This window comes from Dermacentor albipictus, chromosome 1 (genome assembly GCF_038994185.2).
Source record: "Dermacentor albipictus isolate Rhodes 1998 colony chromosome 1, USDA_Dalb.pri_finalv2, whole genome shotgun sequence".
Taxonomy (NCBI): Eukaryota; Metazoa; Arthropoda; class Arachnida; order Ixodida; family Ixodidae; genus Dermacentor; species Dermacentor albipictus.
Genome location: NC_091821.1, coordinates 138,045,866 through 138,060,644, shown reverse-complemented (window position 1 = coordinate 138,060,644; position 14,779 = coordinate 138,045,866).

Below are 14,779 nucleotides of genomic sequence, written 5' to 3'. Positions count from 1 at the left end.
CGAGCTTATGCAGTCTTTCAGTGTGACCGCCCGTCTGCTGCTCGTAAAAACGCGCCTCTGATTTCTCGCTCGCTGTCACTGTAGTCGTGCTGCCCTCTGGAGAGACTTGCGTGAAAAAGAAAAGTGGGCTGTAAAAAAAAGAAAGAAAAAAGGAGACGAATCTAGAAAATGCGCGTGAGACGAAACGACCGAGTGCGGGGGGAGCGCGTGAGAGGAAACTCGGTCGCGCCCGTTGACAGCACGATCGAGACGTCCGAAAAGCATCGAGGAGGGCGTCAAGTTGGTTAAGGCAGGCTGCTTCGAGGAGGGCAAAGCAAAAGTAACAAGAAAGAGCAAGAACCAAAAGAACACAAATCGTGGAGGAGACGCTGTAAGCCCTTTAGTATTATTTTTCTTTTAGGCAATGGTACCAAAGGTGATCTTAATATCAGAGCTGCAGCGTCTTTCAGTGCTGTTCAAGTTCTAGCGTTTTAGTTTGTCCAGTTTGCACGAGGAGAAAAAAACCGCACAGTGATTGATAGGTACTAAAACATAATTACTGTCTTATTTTGTTGTAGCGCACGCTGAATAAGGACAACAGAAAGGCACATCTGACACACACAGCGCTAACTTTCAACAACAGATTTATTTCCCGTTCTCGTCACAATATATACACACCCTCGAACCGTCATACAGCACGTGTAAAATTTCGGTAAAAGATGAAGAAAATAAATATAAACTGGGAACCACACGTAAGCAGTTTTTTGACTCGCACATTCACAGACACGTGCACATTCAGCGCGAACAAAGATAATTGAGCTCTTTTGAGGATAATGAAATGGAAGGTTTAATGACGAATGCCTCGCCGAATGTTGAAATGTGTCTAGCTTCTATTATCAAGCGCGTCATCTCACATCTGCTTCTACTCATGATGACTGTTTCTTTAAATCTTGGTTTGCACTTGCATCTCTCGCACTGGATGGCAAGAAAGCCGTCAGCGGCCAACTTGTTTACTTTGTTATTGTGTTCTTGTCGCCTCTCATTTATGCATCTGCCTGTTTGACCAATGTAGGATCGTCCACACCCGAGAGGAATGCGGTATACCACACCCGCGATGCAATCAATGAATTTGTTTTTATGTTCTTTTTCGCACGCGGTACGTGCAATTCTTTCCCGCCTTGTTTTTCTGACCTTGTGTTTTCAGCGCTAAGACTCATAAAGATGGTGTAGCGTTTCCGTGTGACAGTTTCTGAGATGGACACATGGCAGAAAACTGTCGCCTTGTACATACAAGAAAAACTAAACTTGCTAGACATCAATGACCCTTTGCTGACAAAAAGTTCTGAGGAGGTTTTAAGTTTTGTAAGAGCTCATGAAAATCAACGTGTAAAGGCCTTCTCCGCTATTGTTAAAGACCTTTATTATTCTCTGCCACAATCAGAATTATTAACCTGTATTGACAGTTGCATCGATACATATGGTGCCGTTAGGTTTAGTACGGAAGCAGGTACATCCATTGAGAATTTTTTAGAATTACTTAGGTTTTATTTGCCCACTACGTTTATCGAATACAAAGGTATCCTGTATCTGCTGAAACAGGGAGTGTGTATAGGTTCTTGCCTAGCACTAGTGCTAAGCGATCTGCTTTTAGCCAAACTGCACAGAGACATGTCAGAGTGCCTTCACGGATCTAAGGTTGTAAAAGTTTTTGGATATGTTGACGAGTTTTTAGTTCTATTTGACTGTTCATCCGCTTGTTTTACTAATGAATGTGCTTCTATTTTTACTGCTATTCGTGACTGTCTTAATCCACTAGAAGTGACCTTTGGAATGCCATGTGACGGGAGGATTAGATTCCTTGACATCAAATTTGTGCTCACCAATAACAAAACCTGCTGATGTTACGAACCTAGGGCAAGTAAGCTACTTTTACCATTTCATTCCGCGCATACAAAGCTTGTGAAGAGGGGAATCGCGAAGATGTGTTTCAGCGAAGCACTGACAAAAATCATGCCAACACCTAATGCACGATAGCTTCGGACAGCAAGCCTCGCGTTTAAGCTGCGCTGGTTACCCGAGCCACGTGCTTGTGTCAGTCGCAGAAGGACTACTTAAGAAGGCACAGCAAATCAGTTCGGAGCAGGTGCATGGTTCAAGCACTGACATGGAAAAAACACTGGTTTCTGTCATCCCCTACATACACGGGTTCTCCCATAGATTAAAGAAGATTGCTGGAAGGAGCGGCATCAACGTTGTATTTTCGGCGCCTTAAAAATCGGTCAGCCTGTGTAAAAACACAAGGCGGGAAAGAATTGCACGTACCGCATGCGAAAAAGAACATAAAAACAAATTCATTGATTTTATCGCGGGTGTGGTATACCGCATTCCTCTCGGATGTGGACCATCCTACATTGGTCAAACAGGCAGATGCATAAATGAGAGGCGACAAGAACACAATAACAAAGTAAACAAGTTGGCCGCTGACGGCTTTCTTGCCATCCAGTGCGAGAGATGCAAGTGCAAACCAAGATTTAAAGAAACAGTCATCATGAGTAGAAGCAGATGTGAGATGACGCGCTTGATAATAGAAGCTAGACACATTTCAACATTCGGCGAGGCATTCGTCATTAAACCTTCCATTTCATTATCCTCAAAAGAGCTCAATTATCTTTGTTCGCGCTGAATGTGTAGATGTCAGTGAATGTGCGAGTCAAAAAACTGCTTACGTGTGGTTCCCAGTTTATATTTATTTTGTTCATCTTTTACCGAAATCTTCACGTGCTGTACGGCAGTTCGAGGGTGTGTGTATATATTGTGACGAGAACGGGAAATAAATCTGTAGTTGAAAGTTAGCGCTGTGTGTGTCAGATGTGCCTTTCTGTTGTCCTTATTCAGCGTGCGCTACAACAAAATAAGATATGCCCTACCAACAATCCCCTATAGCTATCCTCAGAATTACTGGCTGCTATAGGCAGCAATTATTGCAACAAAATGTTCGAGTGATACGAAGGCGAAACCGTCGTGCAGTTCACGCTCGTTTTATTACTTGAGCGCTGGTCTGGCTGGTGGTTTAGATTCGCCACAACGTTAAGCGAAATTAGGCTGCGAACTTTGCCAGCGAGATTGAATCTAAAAGTAAAGAGATGGATATACACGAGACAGTGCGAGGTGACATTGTTATATTGCGTCCGTGTTTCCTTTTGAATACCGTTGTTTTGACTTCTACGCGGAAAGGGGAAAAAGAAAAAAAAACACTGCCGGTGTGCCATTATATGCCTATACGCCTAACTGAAATTTATACTTTTTTTTGTTCACAAGGCAAAGAATGAACAATGAGCAATGTGATATCTTGTTTTATCACGTGTAAATTAAGGGGAGAAAGAAAGAAAACCCCGAAGCGTAGGTACTGCTGGAGAGCGCGGCTGATCAGTAATAAGGAGGAGTGGTATAATGAATGTTCCTTTTCGGGCTAAATTGTGAGAACGAACCATGGGTCCAAGAGCGCCTTGTAAAACCGATGGATCGCACTGCGTGTTTTCTTTTGAGCGCGCGTGGCGGCCGTTTGTTATGCGTTCCTGTGACACGGTATATTGGCTTATTAATTTTTTCCGCCCCACTGCACAGGCTTCACTTTGTGGACCGAGCAAAGCGGTACTCGGCGAGTAAACGTACGACAACGTCCCAGTGTTGCGCCGCGCATCCTCAAAAATGAAAAAAAAAAGAACAAATTAACAATTGACTGGTACCGCGTTGGCTGTGAGCGGAGGAACCGTGTTCGGCGCTTCCATTTACGTGAGGGCGCCTCGGCAGCGTGTGTGTTTTTCCCCAGCCTGCGCGCACTAAGATTGATCGCTCGTCAATGCTCGGGCAGTTCGTCTTGTGCGTGTATATGTGTTTTGTCCCGGGCGTTTACTCAGAGAGTTGGCATTGCGTGTGGCGCCAGAGAGCCCGGAGATTCGCAGCACAAAGCTTTCGGCGCTCTGTACTCCGCGTCTCTTTCTCGTCGGAGCGTGTCGCATTAATCTGGTTGCATTTCGTGCAGCCCACGCATGCAGTTAACGCGCCGCTTCTATTTATACATGCTCGCCGATATAGCGGACAACGCCCGACGGCTCTGTGCTCGTAACTGCGATGCGTATCGTATGCGTTTGGAGCAGAAATGGCGGGACCGAGGGGGCACAGAGGCACTGTCCACATTTAGCTGTTGTTCTTGCCTTGTATCGTTTTTGTGTGTAATATAGAACTGTGTGTGTAGCGTATCTTAACGGGCGCTAGGAGCGATACTCAGAGAAAGCTGCGAGGCGAAGTCGCCTTCGGTTTTGATTGTGTTTCCGCGTGCTTGCGCTATATAGTAGTGCGCATGGCTCGGGCCTTGTCATACAGAGGTTTTGATGTTACAAGCAGATGTGACGTGGATTTCAGCTTTCCCACGCGAAAACTAGGGCGGCTAAGGAGTCTTTGAAAGCAGCGAACGTGAATGGGCCACATACTCTCGCGAAGCTGTCACCGTTCTTCCGGGCACAGTTCCGTCTAATAGAGATTCTTCTTTGATATATATATATATATATATGTTGCTTAAACGACTGGCTTGGTATATAATTCATTGGTACATGAAGAATAAGATCATGCGCAATAGTGGGATGGCTTATCCGTGAAATTTGGAAGTGCTTTGGTAGAATTAAAATTGAATTCTGGAGTACTGGGATTCTATTTTTCAAATTTGGCGGTTCATCGTTCATCGGATCCAAGGGCACATGAGAAACTGTTTGAAAGAGATTCTAACGCCTCACGAACACATTTTCCGACAACCCACCGTGTGCTATTTTACACATATTAGGTATTAGTATATTAGGTAATCTCCAATCTGGGAAAGTTATCGCTCTGGAGACATCGTAAAAAGTTGTAGTGAGAGCAAGCATTAATTCCATCATTAGACACTCAAATCATCACTTGCTGCTCCTCCGTATCTGTCACTCTTTCCGATATTAACCTCATTGGAGTTAATATGGAAGTTGGGATTTCCGGGACATTGTCCCACGTTCGAAAAAATATCCCGATGTTAGCGTCAGCTACGTACATGCACCTTACCAAACTGCTTGCACCTGGTTTACAACAACTTTGTTGTACCGAAATATCCCCAATTTACATTGGGTGTGTGCAATTTCTTATTTCATTTTATTTATTCACTATCAGGGCTGTAAAGGCTTTACACAGAAGAGTTGAAAAAATTCGAATAGACCTAAGCACTTATGAGTTGTGAATACGAAAGCATTAATGTCCAGTTGAATGTCGCTGAGCGGTCCTTCGAGGTATGAATTCCTCATGGCCAAGCGAGCGCGTTGAGGGGCTTGGCCAGCACTTCCTAGATAGCACAAGGCTGGTATGATTCGATCCCTGGCGTCATACTACATTGCCTGGCTGCCATAGAATCTAATGGGGACGCTTCCGAGTAGGCCGCGGTGATTTTGACGTCACCGCTTTCGTCATGCCGGACTTCTCAATGAAAATTTCGGTCCAAGTAGCACGACGTCATCAAGCAGAGCGCACAGACGTGCTATTTCGGAGGCGTTGGCTTAGCCCAGTCGGTAATACGCCTGGAGTCGTAGCCTGGAGTCGTAGGCTAGAAACTCACTACCGCTGACGTTTTTCTTCTCGAATTTATTCTGTTCTTTATACATTAATTTCTTTATAGCGATTACCGAGGCGTAGTCAGAACGCAGGCGAGAGCTCGCACGGCCAAGTAACGCGTGGATATACACTGGCCTCCGAGAGTGGGATCGAGGGTGACGTTGCTTCTTGGCGATGCCCTCTCCCTTCACGCAACACCTGGTGCGCTGTCGTCCAGCAGGTATGCCCTTCCGCCCGCTCTACTCCGTCGAGGCGCTGTGACGGAGAACCGCAGCCAATGGGAATTTAGGTGGCGTGTTTTGCTTGTCCAAACGACAGCTGAAGGGGCCATTCGATGCTTTCGTATCAATAAAAAACAAAAAAAAACAAGACAAACAAAGCAGTACGTGGTCACAGACAGCAGACTTGAACACGTCGTGATCAGTGATGCTGACAACGGAGGCAGGAATGCGATTCCAGTCTTGACTTATTTGAGGAATGAAGGCCTCGAAGTACACATTTTTCTTACACTGCGGCATCCCGACCTTCATTTGATGATCAGTACGAGCTGACAGGTGGCTGGAAGGTGAAAAAAAAATTCTCAGATCGTTATTAATGCAATATATCTTATGGAATAGGCATAGGCTGAAAATAAGATGCTTCGAGTGGCTTGCGAGAACAGACTTCTGGTTGCCGACGAGAAGCCAATATCCAGAGTGTGTGTGGCGTGGTGCATGGTTTCACGCTGACGTCAATGGCCCCACCCTTGTGCGAAATATATATAGAGTGTCGTGTCGTCCGAGAAGAAAGGAGTTTCGGTCAACAAGACCATATTTGGGTGGGTATTGCTATACGGCCGTAGAGAACGTCCATTTCGGCAAGCAAAGATTACATTGCTTGGTTACATTGATTACATTACATTGTGGAAACGGAGGCTTCACGTCCGAAAAATGCGCCGCTGACATCAACTGCTCTTTGGGAGCTTCGAAAGTATACTCCGTAAGTAGTCATAACCGCGGGGAATAAAGGCTCTACGCACTTGGAGCACGGGAATGACCTCCTCGCCTGAAAAGGAGATACTTTGGTCACGTAAATCAGCGGCCAAGCAGAAGAAAGCTGTCACGTGACTCGGCGACCAATCAGAAGGAAGACAGCACGTCTGCCATGTTACTTTGGGTCAAGACGCTCACCAGCCCGAGACTATATAACTGCTTCTATTGTCACATCTGGGCTATTTAAACAGCCCCATCATCTACGAAATTTCTCTCATGTCAGCTCAATCTTCACTTACGTTGTAAATAAATCGTTTAAGATTTTGCAACAGCACTGTCATTCCTGTCCGGCAGCCTAGTCTCCTGATGCCCTTGACACGTCAGCCTCGGTCACTTACCTTTTAGTAAGGCCGGACGGCAAGCTACAAGGAACGAGAATCCGGCGTCCTAATAGCAGGCAGCATTAGTGGCCTTCTTCGCCTATGTACCCACGGCGATCGAATCACTTGCGCTGTTAACTGTATTTCATTCCGACAACTTTGAAACTGTAAAGGTACCGCATTTAGTTCATGCACATCAAATGTCAGGCGCCGCCTGCCACACTGGTTCATGACGGGTATGCGTCCACTTTCAGGAGAGTTCTTAAACTGAAAAGGTGAGTTTATCGCAACTACATAGTTTCATTTTGATGGAAGGCGCTCACCTACAAGATGTCATAGGTTTGCCGTAATCCCGTTCTACTAATGCATCATGGCTCACAATGCTTTGTGTCTTGCGTGTCTTTGTGTCTGGCGAGAAGCCGCTAGAGATGCGCTTGACAATTTATTTAAATGGTAAATAATAAAGCAGAATGTGTTTTAGTGGTCAGAGTATATAGAATAAGCATTTTGACGCAAATAAAAACAAACTGAACGCACTTTGGTGCATGCTCCATGCGCTGTTCCGGAACGTTTCCCGATTTTCTGGTCTCTTATGTCCAGATTTTATCGAGATTTTAGTAATGTTCCTGCCTAGATTTTCACAACGCTAACTATTATGCGAACCTTGCTGCAAAGCAACGGTGACTGTTTATTGGTCACCTCTCTGGGCGCACCTTCCTTTTCTATCCCCTCCTTCCAAAAGAGTGGGCAGGTTTTGTGTCCCTCTCGGTGCCAGTTGCCAACCTGCTCCTTCTCTATTTCCTTCTCTGTGCACTGTATGTGTGTTTGCATGTCTAATAATAATAATAATAATAATAATAATAATAATAATAATAATAATAATAATAATAATAATAATAATAATAATAATAATAATAATAATAATGGCGTTCACACAAGTCACAAGTTGTACGCTCGACATTTCTTGGTGACTAAAGCTCATGTCAAGTCACGCGTATGTACCGGACAAGTTAATGGTTGAGAGGTATAGAAGAAAAAGAATTGCGGCAGAACACATCTCGTGATGGCTGTCGACGGTAATGCGTTAGCATTGAATCAATTTAGCGACACGATGTACTGACACCGTCCAAACGAGTTATATATGAGGTGTGTGCTGCAGCGGTACTCCTCCTTCTCGCGTCCCTAATGGAATCCCTCAATGATTAGAAGTAGCGCCATCTCCGCCACCCTCTCCGGCTTCGCGCTCGTTTCTCCTCGCATGTTCTCGCCACTCGATGGCGGCGCCCCCTTGCTCATTGCAGCATAGCAGTCGACGTCACGCATTAATGCGAGTGGGTTGGTAAGTTCTTATTTTAGCGCTTTTGTTCTAGCTATTATTTATTTCCTGTCGCCCTGAAAGTACACCCGAGTGCCTTATTTCAATCCCGGGAAGAAGGAAATTGGAATGAAAGAAATCTTAGAGGGGGGGGGGGGGTAGGGAATGTAAAGGATGTGTGCTTTGGAATCACGACAGGGATAGCGTGGGCGTGCACGTTCGCGTCTCTTTGCACGAGTTTTCGCTGAGTGCGGTTTGTGAATCGTCGCAAGTAGCTGAGATGCACGGCTGCCGCAAGGTGTTCATCAGCAATAGAAGCTACAAATCTGTTTTGAGTACCGGCGACTGTAACCGCTCAGCTATACAGCTGCGTCGTTAAGGCGAACGGAAGCGGTGACTGAAGCCACATCGGACATTTGGGCATGATGTGGCTAGAGCCTAGAGCCCTACAATAAAGATTAAAAATGATCCGTGTTGGCACTGACTGTGCGCTCTGGCTGAAAACCTTGGAGCATTCGGCAGTGTTCGTGCACGCTTGCGCTGAGATGCTACATTATTTATTTCTTTATTTGTTTAGCTATTTAGGAACTTACTCGTTTCGTTTACCTTCAGAATGAAAAGGGCTTCGTATTTTGGTTAGCTAGATAACGAATGGAGCTCCCGTGTAAGGGTCGGAGAGTGATTTGCACTATAAAACATTCTCTGAACTACTTTGTACACTTACTTGTACCGTCCGATCATTTTCTCAAAATGCAAGTGTTATTTTCAAGACCGTAGCGCTGAGTTCGCGGATGCCTAAGTTATCTTCACTAAGTAGTTGAATGAAGAACGCGCTATTACCGCAGTACTGCGGTCCGCAAGGAACTCTCGCGATGCAATCTACGGCTCAAGTTTGTCGTGCGCCAAATGATCCTAAATATTCAAGAAGAGACAAAAGACGCCCTACATGAAGTAAACATCATACGCCCCGAAAACGTTTCGTCGCGGACAAACAGTAATGAAAAATCTCAGTAAGGAGATCGTAAATTTCGATCGAATGAGCAGCGTTTCCCACAGAATTTTGAAAGCTGAAACACCATTTTCTTGTTAAGGCATCATCGCGTGCAAGTCTGATTTGTATCTTTGGTATCCTAACAGTTTAATTCACGCTGCATATTTTTCCACGGCTAAACACGCAAAATAAAGAATACACAAATTTTAGTCTCAGTATCCGTTTCTCTCGTATATACATATGAAGAAAGTGCGCACTATTGCTCAAGGAAGAAAAATTGCGTCGACATTTTGCCCAACGCGGGAGCGCATGACTTTCACTCCCGTCACCATATAAACCACATACTACGTACTCTACGGTGCGTATTCATTCATTTGCAACGAAAATGGCGCCAGGTAGATTAAAAAAAAAAGTGAGAGCGCGCGCTTTCACGTGACGGCGGTACTCCAATCGGAAAGTGGATATGGGCGGCCTAGGGCGAGCGGCGGCAGGAAATTTCAAGGGGTGGCTCTACTTTTAAACACTGAAGAGTTTTAGTCGGATGTATGAATGGATAAGAGAGAGAGAGAGAAAATAATGCAGAGAAAGGCAGGGAGGTTAACCAGAGGTAGTTCCGGTTGGCTACCCTGCGCAGGGGGAAGGGTTAAGAGGGATAAAAAGAGAAACAGAGCGGAAGGGGCAGATAGAAAGAAAGAGAGACAAGCACGAACAAAGCGCGTACACTACAAAGCGGTAGGGGGCGGCATTCTTAGAGTCTGTCGTGAAGCCCCGTAGACCGCAGGAACCTTAATAACGCGAGTAAGGCCTTCGACGCGGATGTTCTTTCGGAGCATTGGCCTAAAGCTTTTAGTTCTGATAGTGGACGATTGTCCAACTGGTCCAGTACTCTGCACATCACTTGTCTCTCGGCACTGTATCGCGGGCAGACACAGATAATGTGTGCGAGCGTCTCGTCGATGTTACGAGTGTCGCACGTGGGGCTGTTGGCCATTCCAACGAGGAAAGCATATGCGTTTGCCTTTACGAACTTATGGATGGAAAAATGCTATGAGCGTCCCCTTTGAAACGGGGCGTTGGGTTGCGCCACCCAGATCTCGTTATTATATTGCCTCATGCCCTACGCACTAAAAAAAAAAAACCCAAAAAAACACACGAAGAATTCCCATCACCAAACTTTCTGAACTGCTATTGGAAACTGTTTTTGTACGACTCCGTTGTTTGTCGTTTGCCTACTTTTCTTCGACCACTCTTCCAATCGTCTCTTACTAATCTTTATTGCGGCCAAGTTTACTTTTCCCCTGCTCTCGCTGAATGCCAAGGGTTTCAAGGAGGCCAGAGGTGCCTAAATCGACCGCTGGGCATATATCTTCACATTCGAATAAAACATGCTCCGTCGTTTCCCTAGCTTTACCGCAGCAAGCACATGCTTCTTCTTCCATGTTGTATCCGACTTTATAAGTGCGTGTTCTAAGGCATCAGGGGGCCCCATAACGTAAAACTATTCCAATGTGTCTTTATTTCAATCTCGTGACGTCAAATTTGCCTAACCGCCGATGCAAGCATCAGGCGGTCACCCGCAGGGTTGTCTGAACAAACCAATCAAACGCTCTCCTCGTTCATAGAAGGTCACTTTTGTAGGCTTGAAAAACAAATAACATTGCCTACACTGGGCGGCTTGTCTTATCTAATTGGCTGACAAGAGGCGAGGAACACGCTCAAGTGGAGAGGGATTCGATCGGGCCAGTGTACTGAAAATAGATAACCGGATCAAGAGGGTGGTGCCGGCGTCTGCGATTGGTCCGCTTTCTCTTACTTAGCTTGCGGTGGCTCGTCGACTATCGCGGCGGCATTCAACGCAGGCTTAATAATGACTCTGAAATGGAACCTCAGCAAAGAAGAGTTGGTAGAACGAGGTCGTAAACGTATCGCAAGTGCTCGAAAACATTGCATAGCCACGCAAAAAGTTTATTATACGCAAATAAACCCATGCTCTCCGGCAGGTGCGAGTCGCCAGTGCCTGAGCGATCGGCGACAGCCATCTTTTATTCCTTTCGGGACGGGGCAGCCTGTGGCTATTCAGAAGAAAATTCAGTTTTGTTCGGCATATTAATGCATGTTTAATGCGTGCACGTCAATTTGACGCGGTGAATTTTCGCGGTTTTGTGCCATCGAGTGGCAGGCAGGTGAAGTGGGTGCAGCCCGAAAACTTTTTTGAACAATAGCCGAGGGCCAATGGCGATAAGGGGTCGAATCAGAAATAACTATTTTTCTTTTATTCGGTCAAATCATGCGTAATCAGTGTGTACACGTCATATCAGATGGGGAGCTATCACGGTTTTCGTGATGTCGCGTGACAGACAGGTGAAGTGGGGTTGGTGCAAAAATTTTTGACCAATCGCGGAGGGCTGATTGCTGGAATTGGAATAGACAAGTTTATAGCGCCCCTGATCTCGCTTCGAAAAGTAACGAGCTTCCTTTTCAGTTATAATAAATTGTTTATTTCCTGATTTCGTATCTTTCCTCTTAAGTGGTCCCTAAGAACACTCGGTGCCACTTAGCGCAACTAGCATGGTGCGTCTAGCACGGTGCGTGGCGAACGCTGAGAAACGCGTCATGCGGCAACCGGGCTCCCCTCTCGAGTCTCTTTCTGGCCACGCCACGCCATCTGGTCGCACAACCGGCAAGTCTGCGCGTGGCCTCCGAGACGAGAAGCGCCGCGTGGCGGTGCCTTTGAACGCTGGAAATTGTTTGCTCGCTTGGCGCACGCTCAGTGGCACATACTCAGTGACCCAAGTTAGCGAGAGTCTCACTGAAGAGCGGCACAGTCCCCAGTGAATTCATGGCGCAGCTCGCTGAAGCGTTGGTGTCACGTACCCAGTGCGGCACATGCCCAGTGCATTTGTGGCGCAGCCTGCCAATGCGTGTGGTTGCTGTCCTTGAGGAACGCACGTGACGTGGGTTCGATTCCGCTCAGCATCGGATAAATTTAAGGGATCTTTTTTCTCATTATTGTAGAGTCGCACACTCCCAGTGGCACACACCTAATTACCCAAGTTGGCATCGAAGTTGGCATACCGGCACAGACAGATTGGCACCTACCGAGTACTCCAAGTTTGCGTCAGAGTATCTTCGAACAGCGGTACCTACCCCATCCTGTTAGTTCCCCGCTGGAGTCTGATGCGCTACCCATTTCACTACTGACTGCACAGTGATCCAGATAGGCGGGAGAATGGTTAGATACACAGATAGCCCTCGGAAAGTGCGTGAAGCACCCGAAAAATGCTGGCGCACTAAATGGGAGAGAAACGGAGGGAGGTGCACGGTAACAGGAAATAAGATACTCTGCTACCCAACATTCATTCACATCCCGTTTGTAACACTGGCCATTTGTCCAGGTCAAACAATGCTTACCACGTGGTCTACGGCTATGCGTTTCTCTGTGTAACCATGATCGTGGCTATATGTAACCTGCGATTACGATGACTCCCATATAACCTCTACGTTTCTGTGTGGCACATAATTTCAAGTAACGATTCTTACGGTGCGGACCACCGTAGAACTGGAATCTGGCACAAACGTTAAATGTAACGACGCTTTAGTTGCGATATTCCGCTATGTCGACCATCGTGTATATGTCTCCATTTTTATTGGTTCCTCACATCATGTTTTAACGTGGTCACGGGCCTCCCTTCTCACTCTGTTTGCTCTTGCGCCGTGCGATGACCGGCCGTTTTCTGAGCAGACAGTCTTGTAGAGCTGGCTGATGCGACCTTCACACCAGAAGGCGGTGAAGGCGCTACTGAGGCTTCTCCGGTCAAGCGACCTGCTTGAGCGACTGTGACTCTTCGGCGTTCCTTTGTGTGTGCGTGTGTGTTTCTAACTTCTTTTTTCTTTCCCCTCTCCCACTCTTCCCTCGTGTGTGCGTTTTTTTAAAGATCTTTCTGTCTCTCCTTGCCCCTTTCCCAGTGCAAGGTAGCAAACTGGATATGTAGCCTCCGGTTGACCTCCCAGCCTTTTTCATCTGTTCTCTCTCACTCTCTCTCTTGCGCCGTGCTTTCGCATTCCAGACTCTTTAGCGGGCAGGTGGCCAGGTAAACCGTGTGGATGCAGATGATAAAAAACATTATGGGGTTTTACGTGCCAAAACCACTTTCTGATTATGAGGCATCACGTAGTGGAGGACTCCGGAAATTTTGACCACCTGGGGTTCTTTAACGTGCACCTAAATCTAAGCGCACGGGTGTTTTCGCATTTCGCCCCCATCGAAATGCGACCTCCGTGACCGGGATTCGATCCCGCGACCTCGTGCTCAGCAGCCGGACACCATAGCCACTGAGCAACCACGACGGGTAGAGGCACAGTTAGGTTCAAGAAGCGATATCCCCAAAGCCGACGTCATCGTATTGATGCTTGAGGGCGGCCTTATGACAAGCGCACTCTGATGACGACCAGTAGTGGGAAATATATGCGGGAAATATTAATTATTCTGCAATCATATTGTATTGAGTAAGGCGACGATGATGACAGCTACAATGGTGGTCGACAAGTTTCTCATTTAAAAAAGGTAAAGGAGGTGGTGGTGATGATGCTTATTAACACATAGCTACAATACTCTCTGTTGTACGAAGTTTCAACTTTGAAATACGTAGATCCCGTGTTCGGAAGCAGTTACCCCATCAGTGATAACACCAACTGACTTTAGACACAGTTTCGTTTCACATGCAGACGGATATGAAGGTTTGCGACGACGAAGCTTTGTACGTGCAAAATAGTTTCCCATAACCATCGATACTTACAGGCTGCACTAGCAAATAAAAGGCCTCTAGGACCGTATGTTCGTTGTTAGAATTAAGTTTGGGTCCTGATTATATCCGCATGTTTCGAATAAATATATTCGTGATATCAACTTTCCGGGCAGATCCAAATCTGTCACCTGACGGCCTGAATACGTTAGACGTTTATATCTGTAGCCGGAAGCTACCGCCATATTTTTCGAACTCCACAGTTTGATGCGTTTAGTTCAAACACTACAGGTGGCCGAGAATTCTTCTAATTGTCTCACGAGTCCTATACAGCTTATCACACTCAGAATTTTCGCAGCTTGAGCCACTTGCTGCGATAAATGGTAAAACTGAAATAGCTTTCGCTAGTACCACTTCTCTGGCGTAATTAGGTGCCACATTTAGCACTTAATTAGACCAGTTAGTATTGTCCCACGCCCTTGGATATTTGCATTTCATTTCTTATGCTGTTGATCTTCCGCATTTCTTCCCGTTCGGCTATCGCGACACCTCAAACTTTGCAAAAATGAGCGTGACATTGTACTTAGACCGGGGCGACATTTTAGAGGCCAGGACACCAGAAAAATAATTAGCATTTTTTTCTAGCACAGTCATACAACGTGAATTTGTTTTGATGCAGTAAATTCTTCAAACTGGCGCACGTAGACAGTACCACTTGATTTTAGCATATATGCCTAGGGAGCGAAGAAAAAAAAAATTCATGTCACCTGTGG